The following is a 15,827-nucleotide window of genomic DNA, read 5'->3' as shown; positions in this document are numbered from 1 at the left end:
AAGTTTATTTCTCAACGTTTTATCTCTTTTGTTGCTATTGTAAATGGGGGTCTTTCATGTTGTGTGTGTGTGTGTGAAGGCAATTGATTTCTCGTTTATTTTTATAAATATATTTAATTTTATAAACAAATCCTTGGATACCTTCATATAACTTTAACTCTTTCTTTCAAATTCATTTATTTCTCTTGTTAAATGCATTGTCTAGTTCCTCCAGAACAATATAAAATAATAGTAGTGAGAATGGACATTTTTCTAACATGTTGCTAGCTTCAAAGAGAAGGCATAAAATGTTTCCTCTGAAAAGCAGGATGATGTTGATGTAAGTGAGATATGTTTATCACGTTAAGTAAGGAACTATCTATTCTTTTTATTTAAAATTTTTAATATATCAAAATGGATGTTAACATAATAAAATGCCATCCCCACATCTATTAAATGCATATATGCTGTTTCTCCTTAGATATGCTAATATGGTGAATTGTGTTTAAAGCTCTGAAAATTTTAAACAATGTTCATGCTCATCTCCATTTTGCCATAGTAAATGATTTACTCTAACGTGCTGCTGGATTCTGCTCCTATTTTATTTAGGATTCAGCATAAATAAGAATAAGAATATGTGGTTTTCTTATTGGTAATCAGTTTTGGTTTCAAGATCATTATTTGGACTGTTCTCCATCCCCCCACATCCCCCCCACCCCCGCCTTCCAAGACCGAAAATTCTCTTCTTTATCTATATTCTGGAACAGTTTTAAATGCATTAGAATTATCTGTTCTGTAACTAGTTTATTAAAATTCACCTGTGAAACTTATGTCTGATATTTTTTCGGGGGTAGTTTGTTGACAACTTTATGTCTTCAACTGTAACTGGTCTGCTCGGATTTTCTATTTCTTCTAAAGTTGTTTCGGTATATTATATTTTCTAGAAATACATATACATTGCAACCAGGTTCTTAAAACTATTCTGCATAGCGTTGATTAGGGTAGTATCTTTTAGTTTTACCTGCATTTGCGGTTACGAACATTCCGGCCACCACAGGCTGTGCCCGGCGACCGAGAGCGTTTCAGGAACTCACGCCAGAGAGAACAGCGAACCTCAGGACTGAAACTGGAGCGGGAGGGGGCACCGCATCGCCGCATAACACACCATTTCGACCGGCGCGCTCTTCCAGCCAGGGTATTTGAAGACTCGCGGGAAGTGGAGGTGCAAGAGAATGAAGAAACCAAAGAATTGGACTTGGAGCAAAAAAGCGGACTGAGAGAGCGCAAGGCGGAGGCCGGGGGATTCCTCCGGGGCAGTGGGAGCTCAGGAGCCGCCAGTTCCGCCGCAGCCGAGGCCGCTAGTTCATTTCACTTAAACATCACTGTAGACACCGCCCGGTAACTGTCCTGCTGTGTAACGGTTAGCATTATGGGCTTTGAATCTGATGATCGGAGTTCATATCTCGATGCGACCTTTGGGTCTAGTTTTGCATTTGCTTCTCGGGTAAGTGACTTGAAGGAGCTCATTTCTCCCCTTTTTTTGAGTAACACTCCTTTCCGACGTAATGATACATTCATTCAGCTTCAAGGAGTGAGAGTTATATTTCAAAGCGAAGGAGTTCTCAAGCCATCATTTAATGCCTCTTTCTGAGATCCCAAGTGGGCTGAGCCCTGGAGAGGTCAGAAATGGGCATTTTCTCGTGGAAGTTTACAAACCCTCGGGAGCCGGTGGGAAGGGCGAGAGAGTGACATTTCCTGAGATGGAGACGCCCTCTGGCCTCTGAATCGTCGAGGAAGGTAACCCTCCCTGCCGCCCGCCCTGCCCTGAAGGCCGCTCACGGACGCGCAGCCACCAACTAGGTTTGCCACATTTGTATGTAAAAAATTGTTCGGTCTTTATCTGAAATTCAAATTAACTGGGAGTTCTGTTTTACCCGGCAACCCTACCGCCGACCTCCAGCAGGGGGCGCTTTCTTCGCTGCTGGGCGTCCGCGGGAGGAGACCTGGCAATTCGCCTGGATAATTCACGCGAGCTGGCCTTCTGTTCTGCCTTCCTCACCACCCACCCCGACCCCAACCCTAACCTGGAAAGGCCTCAAAACCCAGCAGCAGGCAGAGAATGCGAGAGCGCAAGTTCCCTCTGCGGGCAGTTCTCCCGCGCCTCGTCTCTTAGGCCCCTTGGATTGGGGTGAAAAGGAGGAAACCTCGGCCTCCTTCCTCTCCAAAGTCTCCTGAACAACCAAAGTCGAAGCAACCGGGGAGTAGTTCCTTGAAGCCGAGGCTCAGGAACCTGTCTAGATGAAAAGGAAGAAAACCTACTCCAATTGAAAAAGAAAAAAGTGAAGCTGCTGTTATCGGGCTGGGAAGACAGATACAGGTAATGCCAGCTGCAAAGTAAACAGGAAACAATGTTTTCCCCAAGATCATGCAGCAGCTGTAAAATGCCACTACGGCCCCCTCTTTGAGTGATAACTGCCTTCTTACGACGCCCCAGACCCGGTCGGCTACGTCCACCTATTACTGGGATACCTAAAACAGCCCTCTCTTCATGACAATACCCAATCCCTAGCTAATCCGCGCTTCTTATAATCCCGCTTCAGAAATAGCCACCAACCCAGACCCGCTCCCCTTAGAGCCTCTTCAGAGTCGTCTAAAGTAACTCAATTATTAATAAACGAGGTTTCTCTCATTTCTCTTGTTGAGAGGTATTTCCCGGTTACCTTGGAGTATCCTGTCGCTGCATTAATTCATCACACTGATTTTGTCAGGTTTGCTCCTGGTGGTCTCTGGCTGGTGTCTTTACACCACATTAGCTTGCTCTGTGGGTCCTAGCTCTGTGGGCAGAGTAGGGGTTAGAACGATTAATCCTGGCAGAGGACGGAAAAATCAAGATAGACACTCATGTTGATGTTGGAATGATGGGAGAAATGTGCATCCTGGGGAGAAAAGATATTACCAAGATGGACAGAAACTAGGTTAACCATGTTTTGAAATAAAAAAAACAAAACTAGAGTTTCAAACTTTAGCATAAATCAGGATTATCCTAAGAGCTTGTTCAAGCACAAATTGTTGGGCCCCAGCCCTGGAGTTTGTACTTCTAACAAGTTTCCAAGTGATGATAATGCTGTTGCTTGGGAGAACTGCACTTTAGAGAACGACTGAACTAGAGTAATCTCATCAGTTGCATATGATCTAATGCTTCGAATCCAGTGATCCAATTTCAGATCTCTGATTTAGACATTTAAAATTTTCATTCTAATAAAACAATCAAATGAGTTCTACCTTAAAACCACACAGCGGCTCAATCTCACCAATATCCCAAATCCATTAAATCTTGAATCTTTAATCAGTCCAGTCTATAAACTGCCACTGATTATCCAGAAAGTCTGTAATAAACCAAAGTCACCAAGCTTATGAGAAATCAGGATTCCTATTTCCTTCCACTGTGGGTGCTTGTGCTTCCATTTAGATGATCTGTGACGATGCTAGTTGAAATAATAATCCCTCTTACAGGGCTGCAGAAGCAGGTGTGGTCTGGTCTCCTTTCTACTTACTTGGTTGCGGGTGCAAATCAGTACAATCCCTATGGAGGAAATGTGGCAACATCTTACAAATGAATACACCCTAGAACACAGCTTATCTCCTTCTAGACATTTATATTATAGCTATAGACACACACATGCAAAATGTTGTATATATTCAGATATAGATATATTTACCTTTTTTTAATAAGTAGCATTATACACATTGTCTTGCACTATGCTGTTTTTCATTTAACAATATATCTTGGTTACATGCACCCCTATGTTCAAAGCAGCACTATTCACAATAGCCAAGACATGGAAACAACCTAAATGTCCATCGACAGATGAATAGATAAAGAAGATGTGGTACATATACACAATGAATATTGCTCAGCCATAAAAAAGAATGAAATAATGCCATTTGCAGCAACATGGATGGAACTAGAGATTATCATACTAAGTGAAGTAAGTCAGAAAGAGAAAGACAAATACCATATGATATCACTTATATGTGGAATCTAAAATATGACACAAATGAACTTATTTATGAAACAGAAATGGGCTCACAGACGTAGAGAACAGACTTGTGGTTGCCAAGGGGAGGGGTGGTTGGGGAGGGAAGGATTGGGAGTTTGGGGTTAACAGATGCAAACTATTATATATAGAATGGATGACAACAAGGTCCTACTGTATAGCACAGGGAACTATATTTCAAATCCCGTGATAAATCACAATGGAAAAGAACATATATATATAAAGAATGTGTGTATATATATATATATATATAATATATATATATCTGAATCACTTTGCTGTACAGCAGAAATTAACACAATATTGTAAATCAACTATACTTCAATTAAAAAATAATATATCTTGGAGAGCTTAATATTATACATGCATTCTTTGTTTCTGGAATGACACATGAAGGCCAGTATCGGTGACAAAACTTTGGTGTGTAGATTTTTATAGTTTTTGAATCATGTGAATGTAGTACTTACTCCAAAATGGCAATAAATAAATTAAAAAATGAAGAAATACATTATTCTTTTTTTTTCCTCCCAAGGTCTAATATGGAAGTCACATGTAGAAACTACACGTTACTAACATTTTTGGGGGGCGGGGTTGTGCATCGCGCGCGGCATGCGGGCGGGATCTTACTTCCCCGACCAGGGATCAAACCCCTGCCCCCTGCAGGGGAAGTGCAGTCTTAACCGCTGGACCACCAGGGGAGTCCTATATTTTTATTACCTTTTCTCAAGAAGAAATATTTAGCCCTAGCTGAGAATGTTGTATAGCGTGTACTTTTTAGTTTTGTCATATCTCTAAGAGATACATACTCTTCCTTGTCAAAGACTGGGATCCTTAGACAATAATGGTTGCTTTTAAAGTTAAAAGATAATAGACAAAAATTGCATAGAGATAAAATCAGCCCGATAATGCCTTAAATAACCCATAATTTTGTGTACATTACTCTATAGACAATTTTATCAGCTCCTCTAAATTTATTAGGCAATGCTTTTCTATGGTCCTCAATTAATTCTTCAATTATTTCCTCAATGGGGAATCCCTGCTAAGCAAAACTTGTAATGGAATGAACATTTTGTGGGAGAATGAAACATGAATCAAGCATATCAGTTAACAAAGTTCACAGCCAGGAAAATGCTACTGAGGAAGCGGAGAACAGGGGGGATTAGAAGGAATTACTCAACTGAGTGATGAGTAAAGAATTAACTCACCAAAAAAGAACATTCATTCTTCATATGCGCAGCAAACCGACGAGGATGGGATTCGAACCCACGCGTGCAGAGCACAATGGATTAGCAGTCCATCGCCTTAACCACTCGGCCACCTCGTCAGACACGAGACTCTTCTATTCAACTTCTTCCTGCAGTACTTCCAGGCGTTTTATAGCAATGCATCTAATCGCTCTTTTCCTGGATTAATCGTCACAACCACAGTGTGAGTCAGGTGTCAAAGTATATTTCACAGCCACCACAAAACTGATGCACAACACTTGGAGTGGTGAATTTACTTGGCAAATACCTGATAACAGGTGGAACCAGGCCTGACACACGTTGTTGGACACAAGCCAACCCTGGCTGGCCGACTCAGCTCTGCGTGCCGGGGAGACACACACCCGGACGTTCACAGGGTCCCTCCGCCGCTGCATTCTGCATTCGAGGGACTGATTTCCCCACCTCCTGATCAGAAATCCCGGGATTCCCGTTTTCTGAGTGGTACAAGAATCCCGGCTCTGCGATTCCTTTCCATTTGCTTTTGTGATACGCCCGCCAGCCTGGAGACGCCCTCATTTGTCTTTTGTTATCCACTTTAGGACTTGGCATTGATCAGTCTATGAAAAATCAGCAACGCATGAGAACGTGTTTTGGAAAAATGTAGACAAGAGAAAGAGCCCCAATGGGAAGATACTTGTATCATAGCGCAAGAGCGGCCTAGCTTGACTACTATTAACGCTGGGAAGGGCCGGTGGGGCGGGTAATCCCTGATGCAGGAGGCAGGGTGCAGGTCCTGGTTGTGGCTCTTTCCTAAGCCCCACTAGGGAGGCCGGACTGAGTAACCCCTAACGTCCCCTGCAGCTCTGACAACCTCTGTGATAAAATAACCATCAAGAATCCCGGGGGCCCAGGTTCGATCCCTGGTGGGGGAAATAAGATCCCACAAGCCGCACGGCGCGGCAAAAAAACAAAAACAAAAAACCTCTTCCACTCGTGAGAGTTTGTGTACTTTTAAATATTTAGTGCAGAATTTTGGAGGTTGAATTGTTCTTTTCTACAAAAATGTTGTTGACTTTTTCCTCTCTACGAAATCTCTTAGCTCTGTTCTCAGCTTTGTTGGGAGGGACTCTTCTCTCTCACCCCAGTTCACCGAATTTCAAAATATCTTCGATCAGCACAAAACCTTTAGAGGTACTTCATCCGCAATACTGAGTGAAACAATATTTGTTCCTTTGTGTATTGTTACACTTTGAGTCATCCGCTACCACTCACACTTACCTTTCAGAGACTCAAAGGCAAGCTCATTTCACACCAGTGACTTCAGAACTGTTCCTAGTGGAAGCCTCGGGCGGGGGCGGGGGGGGGGTGGGGAGGAGGGGGGCGGGGGGTGTTTCTGCAGTTAACTAAGAGCTTCGGTGAAGTTTGACTTAGACCACTCTCGCTACAGCAAGAGGGCAGGGAATGTATTTGTTTTGGTCTTAATACACCAGTGTCCGTGTAAGCAAACGATAACTATTGTTAACAGATTTAATACCAAATCTAAGCCTTAGAATTAAGGCTCCTAGAAAGGATATTTTCAATTAATTAAAACTTTGGGGTTAATAATCCTACTTTTTAAAAAACCATAAGGTTACGATGAGTATTAAATTAGTTAACATCAGTGAAATGCTTAGAAAATTGTCTTGCACGTGGATGGATCTAGAGACTGTCATACAGAGTGAAGTAAGTCAGAAAGAGAAAAACAAATATCGTATATTAACGCATATATGTGGAACCTAGAAAAATGGTACAGATGAACCGGTCTGCAGGGCAGAAATAGAGACACAGATGTAGAGAACAAACGTATGGACACCAAGGGGGGAAAGCGGCGGGGGGCGGGCGGGGTTGTGATGAACTGGGAGATTGGGATTGACATGTATACAGTGATGTGTATAAAATGGATGACTAATAAGAACCTGCTGTATAAAAAATAAAATAAAATAAAATTCAAAAATTCAAAAAAAAGATTAAAAAAATTGTCTTGCAAATAGTAATTGCTGTGTAAATCATTTGATATTATGGTAGTTGTTTTTATTACTAACAAAATAAATAAGACACTAATAATTAATTACCTGAAATTGTATTCAACACGAAAAGAAAACCCAGTAGGGGGAAAAAACAAAACAAAACAAAACAAAAAACAAACAAACAAACCCATGTATGGTCAGAATTTCGTGGCAGTCCAGTGGTTAGGACTCGGCGCTTTCACTGCCATGGCCAGGGTCCCATCCCGCAAGCCGCGGCGCGGCAAAACAAACAAAGAAACAAACAAACAAACAAACAAAACCCAAAACACTTATGGTCAATTCACAAAAGAAAATCAAATGGTTAATAAATGTAACTGAGGATGCTCCACCTAACTCATGTAAGGATGTGCCATTTAAAGCAATAATATATCATTCTCCTTCTCCTACTCCCACTTTAGATTTCTGAAATACTGTCCATGCGAGCATATATCGGCCCAATCAGACTGAAGGACAATTGCATAAGAACTATTAAAATTTATGAAGTTCATATCCTTCCTTTCTTCTTTCCCTCCCTTCCTCCCTCCCTCCCTCCCTCCCTTCATTCCTTCCTTCCTTCCTTCCTTCCTTCCTTCCTCCCTCCCTCCCTCCCTTCCTGAAACCCAATAGTCAACCTACTAGCAGAGAATTATGCTGGAGAAATGCCAACACTAGTGTGAAAAGTATGTATACACACACATTATATATATACAGTGGAGCACTACTTTTTAGTTAAACTATTAAAACCTATCCAATGTCCACCAAATGTAATATTGAGTTAAATAACTTATGATTAAGCAAAACGTTAGAGCAGTATGTGTTCATTAATAAGACTAATACATAACTACATGTAGTAACTTACAAATAAATATTTTCTCACTGTTAAGTTTTTTTTTTAAAGGCAAGTTGCAGAACAGTATGTATAGTATTTTTGTTTATTTTAGACGATAGACTGAGAGAGTAGATATTTAATATCAGTGAAGGCCACTTAGTTTTAACCTCAATTTTATGAAGCCCCCAAACTTAGACTTTTCATGTTGTCTTCAAAGGAGTATTATGTATGTATGTGTATATCTATACACATATTATATAAACAATTGTTTGTTTCTTTTTTGAGTTAACTGAAGGGTCTTAAACATATCTCAATATCTTCAAACCTTATTTGGCATTTCTTTATTTTTTATATACTGGTAATGAAGATGACATGAACCTTTTGCAAATTCTGGAAGGCTCTGATTGATATAAAACTAAAATATCTTGAAGGATGTATACAAATTGTAAACAGCTAGTATCGAAACTTTAAACTTTTCTATGTTAAAACATTTTTCAAGATTTTTTTCTTTACCACGAGTACATGTTATTTAGTAATTTACTTTTTTAAGTAAAGAAAAATTTAAACAAGTTTTTTTAAAGACAGAAGAGTGGTGAACAGAGCCAAATCCTACTCATAAATGGAGATATTAATTAAGAAATGACCACTAGGGACTTCCCTGGTGATGCAGTGGTTAAGAATCCTCCTGCTAGTGCAGGGGACACCGGTTCGAGCCCTGGTCCGGGAAGATCCCACATGCCGTGGAGCAACTAAGCCCGTGTACCACAACTACTGAGCCTGCGCTCTAAGCCTGTGAGCCACAACTAGAGCCCACGTGCCACAACTACTGAAGCCCACGTGCCTAGAGCCCGTGCTCCCTAACAAGAGAAGCCACCACAATGAGAAGCCCGCGCACCGCCACGAAGAGTAGCCCCTGCTCGCCACAACTAGAGAAAGCTCGCGCGCAGCAACGAAGACACAACGCAACCAAAAATAAATAAATAAATTAAAAAAAAAAAAGAAATGACCACTAGATTTAACAACAACAATTTTTACATATGATAAGGTAGAGTGTCATCATAATATCTTACAGGTGAAGGTTACACTACTTGTAAGAGGTCTGATTCCACAGACTACTTCAGCACAGCACAATGAAAGCATCCTTTTCATCGTGTTCTATAGCGTAGTGATTGTAATAGCTGTTTTTGTACCTCAAGCTCCTTCCTGGGCTTTCCTCCTACCAAAGCTTCATAATCTCACGTCTTACTTCTCACCAAACTACAGAGGATTGGAGCTTTATGTCCCCACCTTTTCTCAGAGGGATCTGGTTTCACTTTCCATTTCCACAGGTAGAGCATACAATTTCCAGAAAAAGATATTTGACTACAAACCTCTCTGAAGCAGAGTCTGAGCAGAATTCCCACTTTGTGCCCTGCATTAGCCCCTTTCCCTTATAACCTGCTTATCCTCCTGATCCTTCAGCTCTGAGGACCTTCAGATCTCATTGTCCTCTGTGCCTGTTATTCTATTTTTTCTCTCCTTCTCTACATGTACAGATGGGGCCAAATCACTGAGTGGTCTGGGGACTTACTGTTGAAGCTTGGAACCTCTCTGTTTAGATCATTTCTAATAATCTATAGTAGCAGCAAGTCTGCCAGGAAACAAATTTGTACTTTAAGCATGATAAAATCACACCATCCACCATCTATGTACCCATTCTGTCAACAATTATTTAACAAATGTCTTTTCTATTCCAGGCACTGTGCCATGCACAGTGTGCACTGTCTATGGGGGAAGACAGATATTTAGACAAAAAAGAACACAAAAAGGTATATGATCACAAATTTTGTTAAAGGATATGAAAACATAAGAGTGTCATGAGAAAAACCATGGGGGGAGAATTAACATTAACTGGGAAATTAGGAAATGTGTCTCTTAAATAGATATCCTTTAGATAAATAGGTGATATTTAGGATAAAATCCAAGAGAAATGTAGGGGACAAGGAGGCAGAAAGTGAAGCAAAGGGTATTCCAGGCAGAGTGAAAAACATGTGTGATGTTCCCAAAACAGGAAGAACTGGGAAAATTAGGAAAATTGAGAGAAGGCCAGTGTGACCTGAACAGAAGCGAGCAAAGGAGACAGTGGGGAAATGGCACTGGAGAAGTTGGCCAAATCAATACAGGCCTTGAACACCATGTTTAGGATTTGAAATTTTTACCCAAATTGCAATGGGAACATATTGGAGCTTAAAAGTAGAGAAAGAATGTGATCGGTTTAATATTTTTGAAAGATCATTCTGGATGCTCTGGAGAGAACAGGTTGAATAGATTTGAGCAGATCCATTGGGCAGCCATGGCAGCAGTCAGCATGAAAGACGGTTGGTGGCTTGGGCTAAAAGAATGACTACAGGAATGGAGAGAGGTAGATGAATCCAAGATATATTTTGGAGATAAAATTGTCGGGACCTGGTGATGATTTGGATGGGTACACACTGTGAGGGACAGGTAGGGTGACTAACTACTGCTGGATTCTGGAACTTTTTTGTTTCATCACTGAAAGCCCTGCCTCTCTGGGAGCACCCTCAGTCCCAAGCAAACCCAAACATCTGGTAACAGGGAAGGACAAAGGATGATTCTCATGCTTCTGACTTGAGTGATGGAGCAAATGGAGAAAGTGTTTATTGAAATTGGGGGGATTGGGGGAGTAACAGGTATTGTGGGAATGACAATTTAGCTTTTGTATGTTAAGACTGGACATAACCTCATTAAGCCAGATGTCTGAGGTAGAATATTTTTTCCTTCATATTAGAGTCAGCTGATGAATTTTGATTTTTAAAGGACTGTAAAAAAAAATCGGATTTATATCCATAATGAGTAACTTCTTTCCTCTTTCAAGATTTTAACTACAAATGGTAAAGATTCTGGAATTTTTTCTTTCTTGCTATAAAACTAATTCACAGGAAATTATTTGGTGATTCCTTGGTTTATTTCCCATTTTTAAATGATTCTATTCTTTCCTTTATCCATTCATTTAAAGATTTTTTTTTGATGTGGACCATTTTTTTTAAGTCTTTATTGAATCTTTGTTAAAATATTGCTTCTGTTTTATGTTTTGGTTTTTTGGCCACGAGGCCTGTGGGATCTTAGCTCCCAGATCAGGGATCAAACCTGCAACCCCTACATTGGAAGGTGAAGTCTTAATCACTGGACCACCAGGGAAGCCCTGTCCATTTATTTAAATACTGCAAGGTTAAATTGTACAGATTAATTTATTCAAAAGAAAAGGGAAGCCTCCAAACAAACAAACAAAAAATTCCTCCAAAAGAAAAAAACCCTAAAAAAAAAGAAAAGAAGAGAAAAAACTTTTAAGAAAACCTCCAATCTTGCAAAAGCTTTGACAGCCAATTTGTTTGAATCCACATTAATTGGAATAAAAATAATTGTTTAGTTGATGTCTTCTTAGCAAAAGTGAAATTCTTAGCAAAGGTGAAAGACTTAAGGTCAGTCTTGAAAACTGAAGATCCTAAGTGCAAACTGCTATAAAGAGAGTGTGTTTTGACTAAAACAATGTCTTAGGTTAAAAATAAGGAGAAATATAAAACCTAAGGAAAGGAGACTTTTAGGAGACAATAGCAAGGAATTCAAGTAGAGCCGAGAAGTGAGGGAAGATACCCCACACTGCCAAGAACATGAATATTTAGGTGACTCGGTTCTTAAACAATGTTGCTGATTAAGTGCAAATTAATAAGGATAAAATAAATATTTAACATTGATCCTTAGAAGGAAAATTATTTTGCTGACCATGTAAAGCAAAACTCACCCCACCAAATTTGTGCAATGGAATTGTTCTCTTGAGTCTTTAAGATCATTCTAAGAAAATTAACACACTGATCAAAATAAAATTGGACAAAACAAAGGAATCTGAAGAAGCCATTTCCCCCCTGCTAGCCATCCCCACTAAATAAGCAGGGCATATATTTAGAAATTCTATCTCTCTTACATACTGAAGTCCTTATGGATAAAATTATATGATGCCTGGATTTTCTTTAAAATACAGGAGAAAAAGGTCGGGAAATATAAATAAATAAATGAATAAATAAATAAATAAAATATATACATATGCATATATATATAGGGAGAGAGATTGGCAAAAATATTGCTAATTCTTGCAGTTAGGTGATGAATACATTAGGCTACCTCATATCATTTTCGTTATTTTGTGTATTTAAATGTCCGTAATAAAAGTTATATGTTTAACTTCACTTTATTGCATAAATATGCCCGATGTCATGGTCCCTGCAAGGAAGAATTAATGCAGTGGTCAGGGAGAGTACAAGTAAATAAGCAAAGACATATATAGCTGCTGACAAGAAAAGGTGAGGGAGGGGTTAATATCCTATTTGTCGTAAACTCCTTTTCGAGAACCTAAAGGCATGCAGGTAAAAGTGCAAAATTGAAGAGCGTCGCCGTCCACGGGTTGACAGCTGCATGAGAAGTGCTCACCCGCCCGCAGGCCCCAAACCTTTCCACCCGACGGTGAAGACCCCTCGCCAGCAACGCCCCCGCGCTCTAAGCTTTAGCTTTTACTTTGTTCCCTGGAAAGCGCAGACGGTTGTGGAGCACAAGCTGGTGGCGACGCTGCTAAACCGGACATGCTCCTTGTTGGGGGAGGTGGGGACCTCTCCGGAGGTTTACAAAATTCCTGGTTTCTGTCTTCTAAAGTCTTTCATAGTTGGGTAATAATAATAATGGCAAACTCCTACACAGAGCCTACTTTGCCTAGCACACTCCTAAGTGCTTTACACGCATTAATTAAGGGAATCCCATAGGAGATGCAAACTATTATATATAGAATGGGTAAACAACAAGGTCCTACTGTATAGCATAAGGAACTATATTCAATATCTTGTGATAAACCATAATGGAAAAAAGTGTGTATATGTGTGTGTGTGTGTGTAGCTGTATCACTTTGCTGTACAGCAGAAATTAACACAACATTGTAAATCAACTGTACTTCAATAAAATAAATTTTAAAAAATTTAAGGCAATCCCAGCACCGTCCTGGTAAGGTGGGTGCCTGCCGAGGGCCTCACGCAGAGTTGCCGAGATGCGGTTTAAACGGGGCAGTCTGTCTCCATAGCCCATGCTATTAACTACCACGCAGCATTTCAAACGCGAAAATGGCAAATTATTTTCCCCTAAAATTCAATGGAGACGCGATCGTGTTTGATTGAGTGGTTTGTTTTAGGCTTGAGAGGGAAGGGAGAAGGGGAAACCAGTGGTGTCAAAAGTCTTAAAGAGAAACGGAACGCTGGGACAACCAGAAGCCATTCTTAGGACTTAATTTGCCAAATAACAAACCAAAAGCCGGGAGACAAAATCTGCTCAGTGCGGAGGTGAAGGCTTCCCTCGATTTTTCTGGAGATTTTTGAAGGATATTGCTCTGGGCTTCGGTTCTCTAGACGGAGAAAGCTGTGATTGTAACTAGCTCTATAACGCGCTCCGCTTGGCTCTTCTTGCCCTGGTCACAATCCCCACTTCTATTCAAATCAGTTGCCCAGATCTGAACCTTTTCCATCTGAAGGAGAATCTTAGCTAATATTTCAAAACTGCGCCTCTTTGCATCCTGAAGGGAACTGGGGACCAGGTACTGACCACCCTCTCCGAGAAGTATGTGTCCCCAGGCGCACGGAGAAGAAAAGTCAAGGAGGATAACGTCAATTGTAGGGAATTTCGGCGGCGGTGACGTGATTGCAGCCTTTCTCGCTCCCGCTGGGATAGGCACTTGAGTTTCTGAAATCAGTGTAGGTTGTGAAATCCCAGGAAAGCAGCCCGATCCCTCCCTTTGGCTGTATCCCTCCCATTTTTTCTGTAGGTAAAGTGTTAATAGAGGATCTTGGAATTTCGAAACAGTCAAAGCCGGGAGATAGGGGACGATAGGGTGGATAATGACCAGGTAAAGGATCCAACGATTTCCCGTGTTAACATGGACCCTAGCAGGGCCATAATTTTCATCCAACTAGCTTTCGGAGGTTCCCAAGACCACAGACCTTTCTTTCAAATTGCCCTCCTTCCCTGTTTCCAGGAGACCAGATATAGGGAAAATCTGGTGGGGAGCGTGGCTGACTTGTCCTCTTACCCGGGAATGCTAATGAGCTGGATGCAGGAAGAGCTTCGTGGAAATTTGTCCAGTGCAGGAGCACTCCCTGGGTATTGCTTGGACCTTGAGATTAAGACCCCTATCTTTCTGCCAAGTGAGACCTTCCCTGTAGTTGAAGGAATTGCTTTCCCAGAGTCTCTGATGAATCAGTGCTCACTTGTTTGTTTTTTTAATTTAAGTATAGTTGATGTACAATATTATGTAAGTTACAGGTGTACAATATAGTGATTCAAAAATTTTAAAGGTTATACTCCATTTATAGTTATTATAAAATATTGGCTATATTCCCTGTGTTGCACAATATATCATTGTAACTTCTTTTTTACATGATAGTTTGTACCTCTTAATCCTCTACCCCTACATTACCCCTCCTCCCTTCACTCTCCCCACTGGTAACCACTAGTTTGTTCTCTGTATCTGTGTTCCTTTTGTTATATTCACTAGTTTATTTTTTAGATTCCACATATGAGTGATATACAGTGTCTTTCTCTGATTTATTTCACTTAGCATAATACCCTTCCAAGTCCATCCATATTGCTGCAAGTGGCATTATTTCATTGTTTTTTATGGCTGAATAATATTCCATTGTATAAATATACCACATCTTCTTTATCCATTCATCTGTTGATGGATACTTAGGTTGCTTCCATATCTTGGCAATTGTAAATAATGCAGCTATGAACACTGGGGTGCATGGTATCCTTTCGATTTAGTGTTTTAATTTTTTTCAGGTATATACGCAGGAGTGGAATTGCTGGGTCATATGGTAGGCTTACTTTCCCACAGTCTCTGATGAATCAATACTACTCAGTTGTTTTCTTCCCTACACTTATTTTTTAAATGGATATTTCTTATTTTTAAAAGAAATTACAAACATTCCTGAAATTCTACCTTTAACATCACTTTTAAGAGAATACAAAGCTCTCATGTTCCTAGAGTTAAAGAATAGAATCCCCAAAAAACCTCTTTCCATTTTCAGGAAGTGACTAGTTGTCCTTATTGAGGGTCTTCAGAATCCCTTACAAGATTTTACTGTCTGTGGGTAAGGCTGTGCCTTATAAAGGACTTGTTTTGGTTGATAACCCAGTGCTGAAGGCTGGGAACCAATATTTTCACTGAGATAAGAATCCCTTATAAGAAGTTACTTTAAACTTTGACACTGTGCCATACAATCCAGAGCAATCTACAGATTCAGTGCAATCCCTATCAAAATTCCAATGGTATTTTTCACAGAAATAGAACAAACAATCCTAAAATTCATATGGAACCACAAAAGACGCCAAATAGTGAAAGCAATGTTGAGCAAGAAGAATGAAGCTGGAAGCAACACACTTCCTGATTTCAAACTATATTACAAAACTATAATAATAAAACAGTATGGTACTGGCATACAACAGACACACAGATCAATGGGACAGAACAGAGTCCAAAAATAAACCCATGCATATATGGTCAATTAATTTACAACAAAGGAGCCAAGAATATACAATGGGGAAAGACAGTCCCTTCAATAAATAGTGTTAAGGAAACTGGACCACCACATGTAAAAGAATGAAACTGGGCCACTGTCTT

The 15,827-nt window shown here is 40.2% G+C and overlaps 1 non-coding gene across 1 annotated transcript; it reads right to left on the bottom strand.

The window, feature by feature from the left end:
• Positions 1 to 5,279: 5,279 nt before the first annotated feature.
• On the bottom strand, positions 5,280 to 5,361 carry TRNAS-GCU (transfer RNA serine (anticodon GCU)). The gene has a single exon. It is a non-coding gene; the product is annotated as a tRNA-Ser (tRNA).
• Between the last annotated feature and the right edge of the window lie 10,466 nt (positions 5,362 to 15,827).

Source organism: Eubalaena glacialis, chromosome 7, assembly GCF_028564815.1.
Source record: "Eubalaena glacialis isolate mEubGla1 chromosome 7, mEubGla1.1.hap2.+ XY, whole genome shotgun sequence".
Classification (NCBI taxonomy): domain Eukaryota; kingdom Metazoa; phylum Chordata; class Mammalia; order Artiodactyla; family Balaenidae; genus Eubalaena; species Eubalaena glacialis.
The sequence above is the reverse complement of the archived record's forward strand: the minus strand, read 5'-3'. Positions and strand labels throughout refer to the sequence as shown.